This window comes from Aythya marila (assembly GCF_965140915.1).
Source record: "Aythya marila genome assembly, chromosome: 26".
NCBI lineage: Eukaryota > Metazoa > Chordata > Aves > Anseriformes > Anatidae > Aythya > Aythya marila.
Window position 1 is genome coordinate 3,156,863 of NC_139067.1, and position 20,427 is coordinate 3,177,289.

Consider the following 20,427-nt stretch of genomic DNA (forward strand, 5'->3'; position numbering starts at 1 on the left):
GGCAGACCATGCTTAGCAATAAAGATGCCAAATATGAAATTGGAGAACAGGTGAGCAGACAGCCTAATAACTATAATTATTTTGTTGGGAAGTAGGAAGGAAGAAGGTGGATAAAGCCCACACATTAGAGACTCGTAAATACAAAACACTTAAAGTTGTTGGGTGTGTTGAGCCACCGTCAGTAATTCACTTGTTTTAAAGGTACCATTCTGCAAAAGATATTTAGATCCTGTTCTCAAAGCACTGCTACTCTGCTGAGGCAGAGGAATCAGAAGACTCCTGCTGGATGAAGGGCCCTTTAGTTAGAGTGAACTTGGAGAATGAGGGGCATGGCACACACTTCTCAATCTTTCAGATAGAAGAAGTTGCTTGGGAACAGAAGGCATGGACCAAAATCTGCAGCCTAGATGTTCCCACATGTTCCTGGAGTCTACAAGGGCTCGTAGCAGTTTATAGTAGCCCTGAAACTTTTCAGATTTTTTGTTAGATTTCATATGGAAAAGGGAAATATAAAATTTGTCTTAACTTCCAGCCTGGGTCACTTGAGCACCATCTGTGGCCTGCCTTGTACAGAAGGCACCAGGCTGCTCTGTGGCCCCCCACGGCTCCCCAGCCTCATCTTTGAAACCACATTTTACTTGCTTTATGGATTTATTTCTTGGATCTCTCTCAGGCAGCTCTCTCCTGAGAGATTCCTCCTCTTTTATTTCCTGTTAGGCCTTTTTGTCATGCAGAATTTGATTTTATTCTAGCTTCTCCTTACCTGCTGCTGGAGTTAACCCCTGCCTTACTGCCTGGAGTTTGTAAAGCCCACCAAATCTTGAGTTTAGAGGAGTCCGGTCTGTGGAAGAAGCTTCCTGTAGCTTGAGCCAGGACATCTGAAGATCATATTCATATCCAATTCACATTGCAGCTGAAATGAAGAACAAAACATGGCCGTGCTACCTGTAGAGCAGCTACAGATTTCCATGTCATCTCTCATGCCTTTCCTTTCTACCTCTACTCCCAAACATACCTGGTTTTGAAGTCTCCTATGCCAGACTTATGAGCTCTGGGCACTGCCTGGGGAAGCATGCTGACCTTGAATAGCCACGATGCTCGCTGGGCAACCGAGAAGGTCCACAGTCTGCTGCTGCTGGAGTTTGGCACGTTCTTTTTTGAACTTTGGATAAAAAAGAAAAGAAATAGAAAAGGGAAATGTGCTGAGACTCAAGCAAAGATTTCTTCATTTTGCTTTTGCCATTGTATAATCTTTCATTAGCAGCTGTAATTAGTCAGTACCAGACCATCAGTGGTTATTGAAGTGTCTGCAACTAATTAGACATGATGTTTTTATGGGAGTAAGCCTGTTAGCCTAAGAATTTACACTAACTATTCTTCTGAAATGATGAGCAGAAGGCTTATCACGGTGGCATTTCTCATCTCAGAAATGGTTTTAACATCAGCCGTAGCCATGTTAGAAAGAACAATTTCTCTTGCCTTCTTTTGCCAAGGAGAACCAGAAATTCACACTAGCAATTCAGTGATGAAGGTCTGAGTTGATCATTCTGATTGCTGTACACTGGAATTCTTAGAAAACACAATTTGCCCATAAAACCTATCCTTGTTACGTTTATCTTTAGCTACTGCAAGTCCCTCATCATATACAGAATATATGGCCTGAGTTTTCTCTATAGATACACTGGCATTACATACAGGCAGTGGAAAACCAGAGGTGAGATTTGCTTTGAAAGATGCATCTCCCCTTTTTAGGGCTGTTTCCAGAAACAATATTGCTCTTTCATTGCTGAATGAAACTTCAGGGCCTGTTATGTCAAGCAATTGGCAGGAGAAATTTAGTATCAGACAGGACTGAATTGCATTGTACATGGGCTAGAATTGCCCGTGCTCTGCCTTCATACATTTTCATCATTTAACACGTGTAAGGACTAAAACTTGCAATGTTAGGCAGTAGTTACATTCTCAAACTAAGTGGGAGCATTATAATAGATAAATCCATTTAAAAAGAGATTCCAGTCTTGGTCAAAATCTTGGTTGTTTGCAAAACTGATCCTTTTCGGGAAGCACTAGAATTTTCACTCATGCCATATTTTATTGTTCAAATGTCCATCAATGAGTGTCAAAACATGGTGAAGTCTCCAGAACTGTACTTGGCACCCACTAGAATACCAAATTACTTCACTAATGAGCAGTCACTCTGTCATGACAGCCCCAAAATTCACAATGATGGGCTATTTAGGTGTAATTCATTAAATATGAATGGGCTGTACAGTCTGATTTTATTCCCTGGAAGACAAGGGGAAAAAAAAAAATGGTGAGTAACGGGAATATAATTTACAAGGCCCAGAACTCTCATGTAGTAAAATTCAGGGGCAGAGAGTGCAGCTCACAGCATTTCTCCCCTCTTTTCAGTGGGAATTGGGTGCTGCCCCAGCACTTTTCCTGTGACCCTAACAAAACACCACAAATATCAACAGTGTGGTGGCTCCCTTGTGATTCTGGGGGACTCCCTAGAGGAGAGGTGAGCTGTGAAGAGGAGCCCAGGTTGTGATGTGAGAGAAATGCCACGTGAAGTGGTCTGGGCTGGAAATATGGTGGAAAATACTGGGTTGGGGTTGGAGGGGGGGGGAAATCCGCCCCAAGGTGGTTGTGGAGAAACGGCGGAGCTAACAGCAAATGGCGGGTTTAGGGTGGGGAGTGGAAAAGGGAGGGGACCTGAAAGGGCAGGATTGACAGAAAGTGCTGAGGTACAGCAGCTCTGGTGTCTATGGGGGAAGTGCTGGCGTTGTCCTTGTCTCTGTGTAAGCGTGTGTGTGTGTGTCCTTGTTCTTAGGCCAGTTTTAAAGTGTCTGCAGTGTCCTTAGCTAAACTTCCCAGACTGAAAGGAAGCTCTGTGTGTAACTGTAGGGCCATCCTGGTGGTGCCTGAACAAAAGGAGAATTTGGGCCTTGTCCCCTTGCTTTAGGGCAGAGCTCAGCCACTGTGTAAATCTTTAGGCCAGAGGTGGTCTCTGTAATCAGGCCTTGAATGGGAAGGAGGGATCCTTGTTTCTCCTGGGAGCCTGGCCACCCCATAGCTGGGGGGCTGGCCGGTGTCCTGGCAGCCCCTGCCTTAAGCTACCAAGCCCGGAGTGCCCACCTCACGGTCTTATACTTGGCTTGCCATCAGTTTAGAAAGTTTTCTTTGAAGGCTGGGGGTTTGTGGTGCTTGGGTTGTGTTGCTCCTATATGTAATTTACGGGATCTTAAAGTAAATTCACAGGGTTTGAATTAGCTTCCTTGGCAATTGCATTTTTTGGCGTCATTAAAACAATCTTAATTTTTTCTTTTTCTTCTCCAGCACTTGAGCTGAAAAGGATTCAAGAGGAACAGAATGTTTTTCACACTATTATGGGTACTGCTGCTTAATCTCTTCCTCAGTGTCACATTTCATTTCTATCATTATGGGAACAGAACAGAACCAGATTATTGTGCTCAGTGATTTCTCAATAAAATTCAGCTTCAATGTCTAGGTTTTTTACTTAGGAACTTTCAGTGCCCTATCTGCTCTAATTCCCACCAACAGCACGTGTAATTTTACCCATGCTTTGCTTCCTGTTCCTGAAATCTGTATTTAATATTCATTCTCTGAGGGGTTTCTTCTCATAGTCTTGTTTGTGTTTGTATCTTGGTTGAGACAAAAAGAAAACCCCTTTATATGTTGTTCTCTGTAATCATTAGGGTTTGATAAGGAGATGCTTCCTTCTGCCAGCATGGGGCCTGCATTAACACGTAACCACTCACAGGAAAACATTCTGCAAAATTGTCACGGGAGCCCCAATTCCTGAAGCACCAGGTACCTCCATATGTCCATACAGTAAGTACCTCCATATGCAGGAAAATCCAAAGTACAAGTCAGATTCTTTTCAGTTTTGCTCCTTCAGGAGCATCAGCAAATGCAAAGCCTGGGACTGTTGCCCATTTGCTGAACGTTGCCTGCTTAAATATTTAGCCCCCGTCTGTAGTAAGGATTCCTGTACATGTTTAAAGTGCTGTTGGGCTGCTATGGGTTATATGCTATAAATACTTAATGCTTAAACAGGGAAATTGGAGAAAGCACGCTACCACATGTTTAAAGTGTGAAAGGGGATGCTCAATTCCTAGAAAGCAGGCTTGAGACCACAGTCCAGATGACAGAACAGGTAATAAAAATACATTAACATAAACAGGCAGGGACGCAAAAGCCTTGTTTAGTGGTAATCTTATCTCCAAGCAGGTATAGAATAAATAGATTAAAATCAATTTGGGCCTCCAGACCTTTGCAGTAATCTCTTTAACTGGGGCTCATTAATTCTCAGGGAGATTAAACTCCATGACTTTAAATGCCCAAGTTAAAAGTAAAATAGCTAATTTAGCTATAGGATCTCATTGGGAGCAAAGTAGAGTATTAGTATTCATATGAAAATTTCCCAAATTAACGACCCAGGGAGAATATTACATAGGTTTAAGATGTCTAACAAAAGGTATTTCTGTAAAGAATGTCTGATTATTGTCTTTTTATTGTTCAAGGCCATGTATATTTGTGTTTTAAACACCTCTGAGGATGGAGATTCCATAGCCTCTCTGGGCAACCTGTTCCTGTGTGTCACTGTCCTCACAGTGAAAAGCTTTTTCTTATTTTTAAATGGAATTTCCTCTATTTCAGTTTGTGCCTATTGTCTCTTGACGTGCGTCTGGGCACTGCTAAGAAGGGTCTGACTGTTTTCTTTGCTCTCTCCCTCAGGTATTTATACACATCGATAAGACAACCATCACACCCCGCTCCAGCCCTTCACTTCTCCTTGTCTGACAGCTGCTCCAGTCCCTAATTCTCCGAGTGGCCCTTTCCTGGACATGTTTTGGTATGTCCATGTTTTTTTAATTTTTATTTTTCTTCTTTTTCCAGGGAGCCCAGAGCTGGACACACTCCAGCTGTGGTCTCACCAGTGCTGAGTCAAGGGGAAGAAATACTTTCCTCTGTCCCATGTCAACGCAGCCCTCAGCGCTGTCTGTCTTTGTTGTAAGAGTTCATGCTCAATCCCATGTGAACTATTTTTTCTAAACGGCTTATTGTGAAGCAGCACAGCTCTCTTGGAGCTGGTGGAGGAGCTCAGGGCTGCTTAGGAAACTGAAAAAGTATAACTTGTACAGGAATATACTGACTTACAGTGGTAGGAGTGTTTTCTATTGCTGGACCTAAGAACAACTTGTTTTAGCAGCTGCAATACAGAATTACTTGGAAAAGGGCTGGAAACTATATGTGTGACTTGTTATTACAGAATAATAGCAAACCAGCTTTCTGAGTTTTGAGACATGAATTACAGTGAAAAGCGAAATTAAAATGAAAACATCCACTTCTGATTTCTCTCTGTAACAACTTGACTCGCAGCTGAGTCTCTGGTGTGCTTTTATGTATAGTGATCGATGTCTGCCTTAGGCTATAGAAAAAAGCACACAATACTTGTGTTATTAAAATAATGGTTAAGCTCCCATTGTCTTCAACACTGTTAAGAGCTGTTGAACTTCCAGAGGTATGGTGTGCTCCCAGGACTTCTTTGGATGATGAGTGCTCACTGCCTCTTGACTTCTGGTTATTTCTGGTTTGTTTTCTTCTGTCTGTCTCTTGTCTGAAGTCAAACATAATGCAGAATTTTGAAAACAGTTCCTCCCCAGAGCAGGTGCCATTGCGTTTAGCATGTGAAGTGTTCAGAAATGCTACCAGTCTTTCAGCACGGTGCAGATCCTAGAGACAGGGGCTCTTGCAGCAGGAGGGTTACCAGTGTGCACCAAGAAGCAGCCCCCCAAGGCAGGGCAGAGCAGCTTTGTGTTATTCATGGTGCTGTGATTTCTGTGCTGCCTGCTCCAGCTGCTTTGAGTCCCTTGAGCTAGAAGCGAGCAACCCAAGTCAACTCTGCCTTGCACAGAGGTCATAGCTAATCATTTTAGGAGAAGCTATTGTAAAGATATTTGGGAGGAGGACTGAGGGGAATGACACATTTAATGGGCTTGATGATCTTAAAGGTCTTTTCCAACCTAAATGATTCTATGATTTTTTTCCTGGGTCTCCATGACATGACAGACAAAAGTTTTTCATTCCCAGCTGAAGACTCCTGTTACCACTTCCTTTAACCCCAGCTTTGAAGGCTCAGCTGGTTTAGATTGAACCTTTGAATTGGGGGAGCTGGAGGATCAGATCCAGGGTGATGGACAAACATCTGAACACCCAGGTGGATAGAAGGAGGTGGGAAATGCTAGTTACCACAAGTTTTCTTCCAAATCTATTTAAAGAACAAACACTTACTGACATTCGTGCCCATACATCATGGGCATTTTTCTCTCGAACTGTTTGTGAGGGGTTGTCTAAATGAAATTGAATTTTACTGGAAAAAAACGAGATGTTTTTGGCAATTAACTTTCTCCATGTTAACTGACTTGCAATTAACCTGCTGGAAATGTCTTTAATGTCAGTGTCATGTTTAAATACACCTTGTTGCTTTAATCGATTGTGTAATCACAGTCTTCATAATCTGCTTTGGCTTTGTGCTTATTACACTGGGACCTGGATTGTCACTCAGAATTATTAAGTCTAAAAAGTTCTCCCTTTAATGGCAATTAACACTGAACCAATTCATTTTAAATATGTAGACGGAGATGTGATTAAAATGTGGGTTTGTAATGCAACGTAACGCTAACCTGAAGCCTGTTTTTTCACAGGGACTGCGTTGCCACCTGCAAGCAGAATGCCTTACAGCTGTGTGTTTGGTGTGCTCCTGGTAAGTGGGGACATCTGTGAGTGCCACCACCTTGCAGACAGGTTGTGCACAGGACCCTGAGGCTCGATAGCTGTCAAAATAGGGCCCTCTGACAGGTGGTGGTGGCTGCCTGCCCCTGTCCTTCAGGAAAGCAGCTTATTCAGGCAATGGAAAAGCTGGGCTTTGCTGATTTGCCTCCACGGTATATGTAGGCATCCCAGTCTTCGGTGACAAATGTAATTTTTGGTGACAGATCACTGAAAAGTGTCTCTGGGTGAAGGCTTTCGGAGTGTGTTATTAGCTTGTTTGTTTGTGCTAGCTAGTGTTCAGTGGGGGTCTGATTAAATATCATGCTAGGTGGCTATTTATGTATGGAGATTTCTCTTTATAATGCATTAGAGGCAGAAGTATTAAAATTATCCAGTGGACCATATTGGAAAGATTTAAATGCCTAAATGTGATGGTGTAACATGCTAAATTGTAGCCTTTCTAGATCTTCATATGCCTAAATATGAAGTCTTTGCTGACCTGCAGCTGGCCAGCTCATCCCTGACTGCAGTCTAATCCCCATGTTACAGATAAGGTTAAGCCTGCCTCCTTTGAAGGGCATTTCACCTTTTCATAACTAGCTATGAAAAATACAAATATGAGTGATAGGAGTGAGCGGCTGTGGGTACGTGCGACCTGGAGGATGACTTTGTGAGGTGCTGATGTCCATCTTCCCATGGCAACTTCACTCTGAGTCTCTGGAGGAGACCTTCCTCCTGCAGCTTACAGATAACTGTCTGCTTGCATGTTTCAGTGTGTTTTCCTATTGTGGTAAATATTTACCTAGCTTATAGTATGGCTTTAAAGTTTATCACCTTTGGTTTTTACCTTCACATTTTGGAAAGTAGTTTCAGAGCAACTCTAGCAGTGTTACCTGAATCTCAGCTGACACAAAATGTGCAAGAATTCTGTTTGCTGCCTTAAACTAAGGTCAATAGCCAGATTTTCATGAAAATGTGTGTCTGTATGTATATAAATATATATGTATGTGGGTGGAATTTGTACGTACGGATATCTAGCTTTATATTTAAGGTCCAGATGTAAGCAAGCTTGTTCAAAGACAACCATGAGAAATCCCAGACCATTTCATATCAAGGAAAGACTTCATCCAAACTGTTCCCCTCATCACAGAGGGACTTTCTGCTACCTGTAGTGGCAGACATCTGTGTGCCACGGGGAGGTAAGTACGGATAAGTGCAAGGCAGCCAGAGCAGACCATGGCTGGTGTGTCCCAGAAACGTCCTGCATGGAGTCTGCAGCACAGTACATGTGCTACTATGAAGGAATATTTTTTGGAGAGGTAGGTTTCATTGCCAGTCCCTACATCTGCTGGGCAAGGGGCTATCTGCTGCAGTTAAGACTGGTTGGGGTGTGAGGTCATCCCTGATCCCCAGGGCTGCCAGCTCTTATTTCCAAGAATGAAGCAGCCTATATGCAAAGGTGACCTTGGAAGTGCACTTTCTGGAATTAATTCCTGATTTTTTTTTCAGCATTCTTCAAGGAAGTAGTAAAACCAAGCAGCATTCCAGCTGTTCCTGTGTTTCTGTAGATTACAGATATTATTCTATTATGCTTATTTGAACATTGACTTAATTTTTAATTAGGCTCCTGTGCCTAATTGCTCGGGAAATACACCTCCTAGTAAAAAATGTTGCTCCTTACTACTTATAAAAAGTTAAATACCTCATCACAAAACACGTTGCATTCTATAAATGCCTATGTTATAGCTCATTACACTTATATTTTTAAGTCATTTTAAATAATGTGGCTTTCTTTTTAAAGCTGAACAAAATAAAGTATTTGCTTTAAAAGGAAAAATGAAATCATGGAAAATAATAATTTATTACTCCAGCTCTGACAGTCTAGATATCAATTTTATGCTGTTCTGCTAGTATTGCGATGGCGTTAAAAGTTGCCATCCCCTCCCAAAACAACAAATGAGTTTTGATTTCTCTTCATTAAATGCATCATTAATTCCTCCTCCTAGTTTTTGTTTGTTTTCCCTTCCATACTCTCTTGTTCCTGTAAATTTAATTCAGGCGGTGCATCCATCACATTCTTGTAATTAGTACTTGGAAATGCGAGGTCTTCCAAGCATTATCACTCCTGTACGAGTGCTGGGAGACAGACAGGTCCATTTGCCTCAGGACTTTGCACTGATTTTTCAAATTTCAATCTGGAACTTGAATTTAGACAGAGCGGCATGGCCCTGGGTGCTTTTTCAAAGTTCAAGCCACAAACCAAGCAATTTCCCACTTTCATCAGGCCTTCAGTTTCCAGTTTGATTCTCTCTTCAGCAATGGAAATAAATACAGCATCGTGAGGACTCGTTTTAGAAGAGCTACTGCTTTGCTCTGATTTTTCAGGTTAAGTGGGACCCAGGACTGAAACGTGTTTAGCCCCTTGGATTTCCAGCCGTTAAAGAAACCGGGTGCCTGTCAGTTTGCTGCATGGCAAACTGGAGCCCGGACTGAGGATGCAGGGGATTCTCCCTGGGGCTTTGCAACCTCTGAGAATTTTCATTGAAACTATTATAGAAATTATTATCTCCTACTTTGTGTTGGTGAGGGCATGTCCAGCTGTAAAATGTGTGCCAGTGGAAGTAGCCATGTGTTTGTGTCCCATATCTGAAAGCATGCTGCTAAAGGTCTTCGAGTCTTTTTTTTAATTTAATGTAATTTAATAAGAAACAACCCCATGCTTGGCTTTTTCTGGTCTTTTTTTGAATTCCCCTGGCCCGTCACATATCTGGAAGAAGCCACACTTTCTCTTGGCCCATACACCCTGAACAGCATGTTGAGATTGAACTGGCCTTTTTAATGAGACGTGATATTAATACACCATAGTTGGGAAATCCGGGGTGGTGCTTTATTGAGGAGGAGGTGAGAAGGCTGTTGGGGGCCAAACCAGGCAGACATCCGTAGGCAAAGCCCTTACTGCTCTACACGGGAACATTCCTGGTGCAAGCCTGTGAGCTTGCAGAGCCTTTTTTTATTCTTTCACCAATTTTGGATGGCTTTCTGTCTTGGGGTATCGGTACTAAATACTCTCCCACATACAGTTATTTCTACAAGTGAATCAATAGGTGGCAGTGTATTGAGGAATACAGCTCTGCGTATTGAGGCCACCACATTGCCATTTATTCCTAGGAGCCTGGGTGAGTTTAGGTCCTTGATTTAAGAAGCTGCATCCTGTGACAACATCTGGGTACTGCGGGACAAATCACTGCTCTTCACCAACCCCGCTTTATCTGCCCAGCTGGGGTAATGATGCTTATCTCCTTTACAAAATGCTTTGAGATACGCATTTGTTAGGTTTTATACAAAGAGCAGGTTTGATAAATTATATCACTCTTTTATCCATGGGCCTGAGGTTCCGTCCCACTGCGTCAAGCAAGGTCAAGCAGTGTGTTGGGAAGCTGCAGAGCGCAGCCCTTCGCTGTCACCTTCAGTGTGGGGTTTTTTTCTTTATGTGCTCTCTGCACCGCTGTCTCTTCTGACCATGGAACAAGCCCTTTCTCTTCGCTTCCCTCTCAGATTGCTTTAGCGGTTGTCCTCGCTCTCTTTAATGATTTTAAATCACCGCTTTTGATGTCCAGTTTATCTCCCCAAAATACAGCGCCCCCGACTGCATCCGATTCCCTCCTTAATCCCCTGATCACTCAAGGCTGGAGCTAGATGAACTGTCTCAGGTAGCTGTTGACGGCTTTCAAGAAGCAGCCGAATGCTGGAGAAGATCCATCATGCTTTCCTTGGTGTCAGAAAGGTTTTGCTATTAAAGATTAGGGAGGCTGGAGGTCACTCCAAATCACAATATCGTTCACTCCATAAGCCTGTTTTATCCTGTCATCTGCTATTACGTTTTCAAGTTGTTTCTGACCGAGGAGTCGGTGGCATATATCAATTTCTTGCCCTTCAGGCCCTTTAAACACTAGGATTTAAGCACTGATTGATTCATTAAATGTCTCCAAAGTCAAACAATTTATCTTTTGAAGTTTATTTTTTTTGTCTCTATTTCCATGAGGCTGTCTTCATTTCTGCAGTAATCTCTAGCACAAGGTTCTTATGGCCACTTAGTGCGTTTAAGTATGGGATATTTTTATATACATGAAAACAGGCACCAGGAAATGTTTTTACCCACTTCTTAAAATTGCAGTGTACATTATGGGAATTCAGTTTTTTTTTTTTTTTTTTTTTTTTTTTTCAGTGCTTTTTACAGTATCATCTATTTGCAGGTGAGATTTTTTCACCCCCTGCTCATTTTTGCAGCCCTAGTTTCATCGTTTCACTTCCCGTTTTTAATCCGGTGTCTTGAAAGTGATCCGCAAGGGATGTGCCTGTGTATGTTAAGGTAGTTGATGTGCCAGATACTAGAATATAAGGAAACACAGCTCTGTTTGCATGCTAATAAGATTCAAGAAAGTTGTTCAATGTTTGAAAACAGTGTATGGCCCCTGCCTCTGCCCACCCACCATCTGACCCTTTCTGTATTGACTCGGAGCGGCTCCAGGCTTGCAAACTGGGTAAATACCAACATAGAGAACAGCTGAACTCACGCAGGGTCTGAGCCCGTCACGTGGGTTTGAATTCAGTCCTTGAGATTTCCTCTTCTGGAGGTTTTATGTGCTTGGAGTGGGGATTAAGATGTAACGAGACACGAAAGTGGTGCTGCTGTGTCGTCTGGCACCTTGCAAAAGCTTGGGTTGAAGGTTTCCTCTATTGTTCCTGATACTGGCTTCAACAATTGCTCAGAACAGCATTTTTATTACCCTTAGGAAGGTTGCTTACCTTGGTGTCTTTTTTCCTGACATACTCTGGCACTTCCTCATGCGTGCACTTGTCTCCTTTCCTGCTAACAGCTATTACAGTGTCTAAGCTTTGCTGTGGAAATGTTCTCTTTGTTGAAAAGGCTCTCGGAAAAACCTCACTGTCAGCCTTAACATATTAGCTCACGTTAGCGGAGCACGCAGAAGTTGATTTTGCATTAGATGTTATTAAATATTAACATGTTTACACTGCAGTGTTAGCCTCCAGTCATACGCAGCCCTGGAGGATTCCTAGGCTGTCATCTGATTTTTCTAAGCAGACTCCCAGCCGAGGCTCGACGGCTTCCTTGTGGCTTCTCCCAGCACGGATGCAGGTTCTGACTGCAAATACTCACGGTCCATTTCAATACTCTGTCAAGTGAGTTTCTTCAAGCAATGCTGCCGATGCTTTGAGCAAATTTGTGCAGAAACGAAGCAGGAGCCCTCCTAGGGCAGTAGGCATCTCTCAGAGGAGCAGTTTAGGTAAGGTACGGTTTTACTACCAGGATGAGCCTTGCAGGGAGCTTTCATAAGAAGGCTGTGAGCAGGTAGCTCATCCCACCTTGGGTGTGCTCCGGGGAAGGTTTTGGCAAACAAAGCTACGCAGGAACTGGCTGGGTTCACATTAATCCCTCAGTCTGTCCTTGTGCATGTGGCAGACCTCAAGTACAGGTTTGGTGTGAGCAGCGGGGCAGCAACAGCTGATGTGGGCATATCAAACGTGCTGTGGTTATGCCCCTAAATGTGTCAAACTGAAGCTGAAAAGGACATAAAAGCAAAACTTCAGCTTGCCCAGTAACCGTGGCTTTTCTACAGGGCAGATCTTGCAGTGAATCTCCCGATTTATTTTCTGTGAATGAAGTCACAAACACCAGCTCATCATCTAAACTACTGGAAAATTTTCTCTGTGGGCCTGTGTACAAAGAATCTCGTCATTCCCAAACTCATCTGGGGCAGAATCACCGAAACCAGCATGAAGAGCTATCAAGTTAATCTGGCGCTGACTGGGGAAGGTTGGCAGCGATTGCACCAAGTTCTTCAGGGGAACGGGTGGTGGGGAATTGTTAAATACGTGTGTGGGGAGGAAACTGAGCTACTGGCAGCTTGGCCTGGTGAGATCCAGAGGTTGTGCTGTGGTTCTGGTAGAAAGGTAGGGGATTTAGTGATGAGAAAATACTCTGTGCAATGAGGTTTGATCTAATTTAACTTTCCAGTGGTGTTGCCGTTGGTTATCCTCTCTGAACTTTTACAAGTTCAGCTTTGTAGTAATGGTAGCAGTGGGCAGCACGCTACCAAATAGCTGTCCTTCCTTCTCACCTTTACCTCCCTGTGATCGATTTGGAGGGACTCATTCATTCTTTCAGAAGAAAAAAGAACTATATTTGATAAAACTCGATTTATTTTGCATTCATGTACTCCTTGGGCAGCATGGTCTTCTCCCTGACATGAAGTAGGGTAACGCACAGTATTGTAATGCTATCACGTTCCTAAATGAGCATGTGGAAAAATATCTGTTCTTGGGGGACGCTGCCTGCACTGGGTAAATACATAAGAGTTGTGATAAAAATCCATTTGTTTAATTAGTGCTTAAATTATACTGGGGATTTTCCAATCCACAGAGTGTTTGTTTCTACCTTGAGTAATGGGATGAGTAAAAGTCTGCTGTAATGGGGACCCAAAGGGCTGCAGCTCGTTTAGGGTGTAGATGCCAGGTAAGGACCCCCCTGACTCTCCTAGATGAAAAGCCCCAATTCCTGTATGGGGAATATAAATCACAGGAGAGTTTTTTTTTTTTCCCTTACTTCCCTTGCCTGCTTTGCTGCGGTGGATATTTGCTGTAGAAGAGTAGAAAAATCATTAAAGCAGTAGAGATTGATGATCTAATTGAGATTGAATGATCTAATCTGGCATTCAGTGCAGGAAAATAAAAACTAGGGCTATTGCAAGGTCTGAAGTGTCACTGGAGTTAGTCTTTGCTCAGTTACATTTTAGCAAATGTTAGAGAACAGATTCTGATCCCAGCGTAATACAATTCAGATGCAATGCATTTGTCCTCCCCATCTACTTACACTTAAGGAAAGGTAATAGGAAGGAAGAGCAAAAACTCTGACTTTTTTTCTTTTTTAATAATGTTTTTCAAAATTTCCAGTAATTTATTTATTTACTTATTTTGCCAAAAGCCACCTTTACTGAAAATCATTCAGGATTTCCTCTACAGTAATTTAGATGATGGAGCTGAAAAATCGAATACTTCAAGTAGTTTGTACCTAAGAGTTTCAAGAGAATATTTTATATGTCGTGAGTTTTGGAGATGGCAGAGCTAGGACTCTGTTTATTGCAGCAATATTGCCTGGTTGTGCTTACTAAACTTTTGCCACTGGAAAATAGCTCCAGGAACCGTACAAAAAGCTATTCATCATTTATAAGGTGCGCCTTCAAACATTTGTTTAAAGATGATTTCTTTCAGGGAGGATCTCTGGGGACGTTTTGAAATGAAAATACATTTTAAAATGATGAAATCGCTGTCGGAAGGGAATCATGAATTGTGATGGTATCGAAGTGTAATAGCTGGAAGAGCACAAGGTAATGCCCTTCTCCTGCTGAAAGCAGGCCAAGGGAGAAGAAAGCAAGCTGCTAGAATCAGGCTTTTCCTCCGGGAAAAGTCTCGATATTGCAGTTTACCTGTCCATAATGTGGATTTTGTTTGAAGACGAGCTCTTCATCTTCCTGCTTGCACGCTGCTTTGGGAATCCCTGCTAGTTGTGTTTTGCCTGATGGGTTTTTCTGAGCGCAGGCTGTGAGCCCTTTGTGGCTGGGGCGTTGGATCAGCAGAAATCCCTGTGCAGAGACACAGAGTTACAGAGCTTGGCACGAAGCAAACTGGTTTTGCTTTGCCTTGGTCTTCGAGGACCAGGTTTATTTAGGTTGCTGAAAGAACAAGGCTTTTTGTTTCGTTTTGGCACTAGATGGAGCTAGGGGACTAAACAAAAGTGAAAAAGCGATGGACCATTATGAGGAAACATTAACGTTGCTTTCAGATGTAAGAGAAAATTGACCCTTAAAGCACCCATAAGCCTTCTGCTATTTAGATATTATTCACTGGACTTCCACCTAATGTCCTATCCAGGGAAGAGCCCTGTTGTTTATCAGATAAACCAGGGAAATACACTTTATTCTGAAAGACACTGTCCCTTGGCTGTCACAGTTAAGGATCTTAATTATCCTTATCAATCCCATTGTAAAGATCTGCTGTCCTAGCAGCTCCTGGCCATATTAACAACTGACCACGAGTGCTGTGATCTGTGCACAAGCAAAGGTTTCAGTGAAAGTGAGCTCCCAGCTGTTCTCTCCTTTGCTCTACGAGTATGGAAACACTTAATGAAGTTGCTTAAGGTTTCATGATTTGTATGACACAAAGGTTATTTTTCCTGCTGTCAGTCCTGGGCCAACTTCAAGTTGTTTGTGGGTGTAAGTGTGAGAAAACACAGCCAAACAAATTTAATTTGGGGTGCCTAATGCACCTGGTGAGAGGTTATCTGCGCTGGGTCTATCATTTTGTGCATGTACATCTAGCAGCTTGAGTTCCTCTTTGTTGCTTGTTTGTTGTGCAAATATTTAAGTGTGAAATAATAGCACAGGGGTGAGGGAATGGGAAACCTCCAAAGAAATCCAGAAACCCTCTTAAACCTGTGGTTTCACCTTCTGGAAGCAGGCTGGAGCAAGCCCCTGGAGAGCAGTCACTGCATGGGGACATGGGCAGCCACCAGGGCTGCAGACAGCGAGGAAAGATGGGTAAGAAAGACCTTTTAGTACATGATTACTGCTTCGTTCAGGATGGTGCTGAGACAACTTGAGCTTCTATATTCTTGACTTTGCAGCTGCTCTAGCCATAGCTTTGGGTATATAATTTTTAACACTGTGTATCCTTTTCCATTCTGAGCATCAGCAGGATTGAGATGTTTATGTGGGTCAGGAACCTCCTGTCTGTTGTGCAGTAGCTCCAGTCTTTGCCTCTTTATCCTTTTATTTGCAAACATTAAGGACTTGAAATTATTTCATAAAAGCATTGATTCTTCGCAGCCAGAAGGGGGTGAGGGGAGAAAACCTCAGGCTGTGGTAGCAAAAGTTGGCAACCTTGGCGAATCCTGAAACTCCCCGCTTCCTTGCAAATGAAGCACACGGTCCAAGGGCCTGAAACCATTCCCTCTGGCTGTGCAAAGCAGGCTTGCCAGAGGCTTGTAGCATAAATCACATTTTTCTTATCACAGGGGTAGCAATCACATTTCTGCTGGGTACGTGCACCCTGGCAGAAGGTGGTTAATCGCCAATTAGCAGCCGCTCCTTCTTAAAAGGCATGGGTAGGACGGAGCAGGAGCATGCTGCTTGCATCGCACGTGGCCTTCTGCATTCGACAGGAGAATATATTAAAAACAGCAGCTGGAAGCCTGATGCCACCTACCTTCCTCCCATGCAAGCTTTAATTATAGCTCCGGACTTGGCTGAGACGTGTCAGTGGGCCTCGTGCTAGGACAGCTTCTTTATAACTGAAATTGGTGTCCAAGGAGAGGAAGCATGTGTGGCAAGATGCTGAAACACAAATGCATTTTATGGAAGTGCTTCTGGGCTGAGCTTCAGAATTAAGCTAGATCTCATAGTAAGACAAAGAAATTAAGCCACCTTGAAATCTCTCTTTACATATTTCTTTATTTTTTTTTTAATCTCTGCACAGATTTTGCTGTACAGAGCAATGTCTTGGTCTTACGGGCAAGAAATGTGTAAATAATTTTTCTGTATTTCAGATGTGAATCATAGCGTGGCCCTGCGGATCTTAAGTCACTGCTTGAGACCACTGGGTGGAGACAGAGCTGGAAATAGTCTGGGAGTCCCTGTTATCTTACCTGCCTTCTTTCCGAAGCCCTGCTGTAAGCAAGCAGAGACACAGCTGGAATGGAAATGGAAAATGTAGCTGCGATTAAATTTCTGTTCCCAAAGCCTTTGCAGGCAGTATTTTTGGTGTCCAGGTGGACGTCTTGTAATCTGGTGAGGCCAAAACAGCAGAGATGTGGATTTTTTTTACCTGTAGAATATATGTGCAAATTCTCTTGATATTCCCTTCATGAAATGGAGGGTTTGTAACAGTGGAGGGAGTGCCTTCAAAATAGCATGCAAAAGGTTTTTTGAAGACTTAATGCTTTTTTTTTTTTCTTTTTTTTTCTTTTTTTTTTTCTTGAAACATCCTTTGGGGGCATTTAAAATCATCTGTTGTCAAACTTGCGAAACTTTCTCTCTGCTGGGGCTAAATTCTGTCATCCCAAATCCCTTTTCATGTGCTCTCGTAAAATAAAGCAGCTTCGGTACGGGCAGAAATAGCCCCAAAGCTCTCGGAAAGCCGTACCCTGGCACAGTTCCCAGCAGAAGGTGTTTTAGAGGCGATGTCAGAGCATGCTCTGCGGTGCTTATTTCTGGGGATCATGTAAGGAAGTGGGAAGCAGAGTGTAAAACAGAGCAGTCTGGAGGCTTAGGTCGTAGCCTGGATCAGTTCTTGGAACAAGATGAGAGGAAGCCAGAAATGATTACAAACCCTGCGGATAAGTCTTGTGTCTTTTTTTTTTTTTTTTTTTTCCAACCTCCTTTTCCACACTGGAAGGTTTTAGCTCTGTGCCCTTTTCTTCCCTTCCTGTGCTACATCGGAAACGAAGTTTCTATTACCTTTTGATGGAAAAAATAAAGCTTGAGGGGCTCCTGGAAGGTTGTTTTGAGGCTGTACATCTAACCTGTCCTTTGAAGCTTCTGAGCGTCCCCAGGTCTCGAAGGCAGACCTTTAATGTTGCTTTTTCCTTATTCAACCCCAAACTTCTCTGTCTGTGCCCTACCTGAAGTCTGCCTTGGCTTAGTTTTCAGCTCAGGACAGTTGAAGAAGTGGGTTTAGAGCACAGAAGGCTTTGCTTCTGCTCTTGGTCCCGCAGATCCCACAGAGGCTACGTGGAACAACCACTTACATGAAGCACAAGTCTGCGGTAGGGTAGAAATCCTATTAGTTCATCAGCTCCAGCAACGGGACCCTCAATCCAAGAGAAGTTGGGTTGATTTTTGAGCATTTGTTTTTAAGATCCCTCGTAAGGAGGTGGTGGTGTGTAATTTATCTAGTGCACAAGCGAAGGCTGAGCTTAGAGACCAGGCAGCTTGCCACAAATGCCACCCCAAAGAGGAGAACCAAATACTGCTGATGAGAGGGCTTCAATTAATGCAGCATCTTTTTTTTTATAATTATTATTATTATTATTTTTCTGAAGGAAACCATTCCCAGGTCACTTCATTACAGCCACCTGGATGCCAGGAAGCTTGCTGGATGCTGGGTGTCTGCTCACATTGGGCATGAAAGCAGACACATGTGGACAGCACAGCTGTCAAAATGCAGTAGGTGCTCGTGTCTTTAATGCAAGATGAGCTTTAAAAGACAGCCTTTTTAAAAGATATGAGTCTTGAAATCTAATAGTCTTGCTGAGTAACTAACTCAGATAACATGCTGCATTATTTAGGTTGTGTACAATAAAACTCTTCGTTCTCGCAGTGAAAGAAGTTCTTCATATACACCTGTTGGTGCTGTAAAGGTGATGGATTTGTAATGTACTCCATAATTAAACGTTGCAGGGGTATTACTTTGGGAGGAAAGCATGTAATGAAGGGGATATAGTAAGTTTTGGTGATTACAGATAAGATTGTTTAGCCCAAGTATAGGACGGTCGGCTTTGCTGATTAAAAAATGTCTGAAAGAAACACAATTTTGATTAAGCCCTGCATTGCTCTGCCTGCCATGGATGAGGTTATTAAGCTCTATTTTTCCATTAATAAAACAAATGTTAATGTGTTATTTGATGCTAATAATGAACTCACTGTAAATAGCACAGCTACTTCCCTACCATTTATCACCTCATTCACTGCCTTGAGGCGGGGAACGCATTCAGCACGTGGGTTTTTTTCTGGGAAAGGAGAACTGGGAAGGCTCAGCACCTCGGGACCAGTGCTGTCTGCTCAGCCTGCTCTGTGTTTGCCCTGCTCTTGTGGACAAAGCCAAACCAAAGCCCAGAGAGAGAGCTGAACTTCAAACACAACCCATTGAACCGTCGGCTGCAGCACAGCACTAACTTCATTAAACGGTGTTAATTCATAGGAGAGTGACTCGAGGAAAAAACTGCTGACCTCTCCCTGTTCCTAGAACCTCTTTGGAGGCTGTAAAATGCTCCAGCAGCGATCGCGTTGCTGCACAGATAAAAGATCTGCTGGGCCGACAGTTTTTGTGCAGCGGCTCGCCTTCAGCACCGCAGCAAATCTTGGTTGTGAATTTCTCCTGTCTGCTGTGCTTGGGTCAGGCTCTATCGCATGTGCTCCGAGGCATTGCCCAGGGGATGATGGAGTGCTTGGAAGAGTTTTCTTAGTAACTTGTCCAGGTATTCAGGAAGAAGGCTTCTGGTGTCATTGGTGGGCTTCAGATTGGGCACTGCTTGCTGCAGGCAGAGGGTCTGGGCCTTTTCCCCATCTCTTTATGTCAGAGGTAATTGTGCATTAATCCTTTTATCCTCGGCAGCGTTGCCAGTTGAGGAGAGAGGAGGAAATAAAGCCCCAACGTGCTGTTTATTCCTATGGTTGTAAAGCTTTGTGCAGCTCCTTAAACCGGCGACATTACAATGCAAACAACTGGAGCTGCAGATAAAATCTGTAAATGCCACCTCGGGAGGGTGGCTGGAGCCTTCCCCGGGTGATTTCTGCAATGCTGCTCAAGGAATTTCCTTTAAACTCTGTTGCAGGGGCTGCTTGGTGAGTGGATGGTGCTGGTGCTGGATAGGAGCAGCTTCCAAGAGCTTCCACTTCAGGTAGGGCTGCCACAAACGGGTGTCAGCAGCTGCAGCCAGAAGGAAACGCAGTCGGAATATGTGACCAGTCTCCCCCAGCCGCCTTCTTTATCCCCAGTAGAAATTAAATTAACTTTAAAGGACTATAAAGGAAGCACGTCGGATGAGTCAAAAGGATAAATACCCTTAAACAAGCAGGTTAATGAGATTCTGCTGCGATATTAGGAGAATATTTGAGCTCCCTAACAGCATGGGTGTATCAAGTCTGAAACGGAACAATTTACAACCCTGGCTCGAAGTAAATAGTCATTAAACGTGATGCTTCAGAAGACTGTATAGACCTTAATTCATCCTATCAAGGAATAATCTGTTGTGTCAAGACTTGGAAGAAAGCTTCATTAAAAAAGCAATTGAAAACTAAATGCTGGGATCTGAATAGCCCAGAAGTATTTCTGTAAGTATGAGGGAATTTGGTAAGCTGGCCTGTGTTTAGAGATGTGTCGATGAAGCTTCTTTTGACAGGTGTAGACACACTTGGAGGCTGGTTATCTTCTTCTGCCATGATTATTTTTCTGTTTGATGGCAGTCTCTGGACAAGTGTATGGTTCACTTGTTAGGTGCTAGACAAAAACAGTTTCAATTTTGCCATTGTTAAGTTTTTAAAACAAGTATTACAATTAAAATGACTTATTTTAAGGTTTGGCTTAAGTAACAAATGCAGCCTTCTCCAACTCAAGTGGAAACAAACCATTTTATTTCGGTTTGCGTAAAATTCTTCATTAGGCTGCAAATGATCATTCCTGATGGAAAAGAGGAAACCCTTTCTCATCTGGAGCTCCGTTTTTGGTACCTTCCCTCCGTAGTTCAGCCCTTGTGGACTTGCGCTGGATGCAGACGTGATGGGTACTCCCTCGTACCTGCAAATCTTCTTTATGCTCACCCGTGGCCGCTATTCA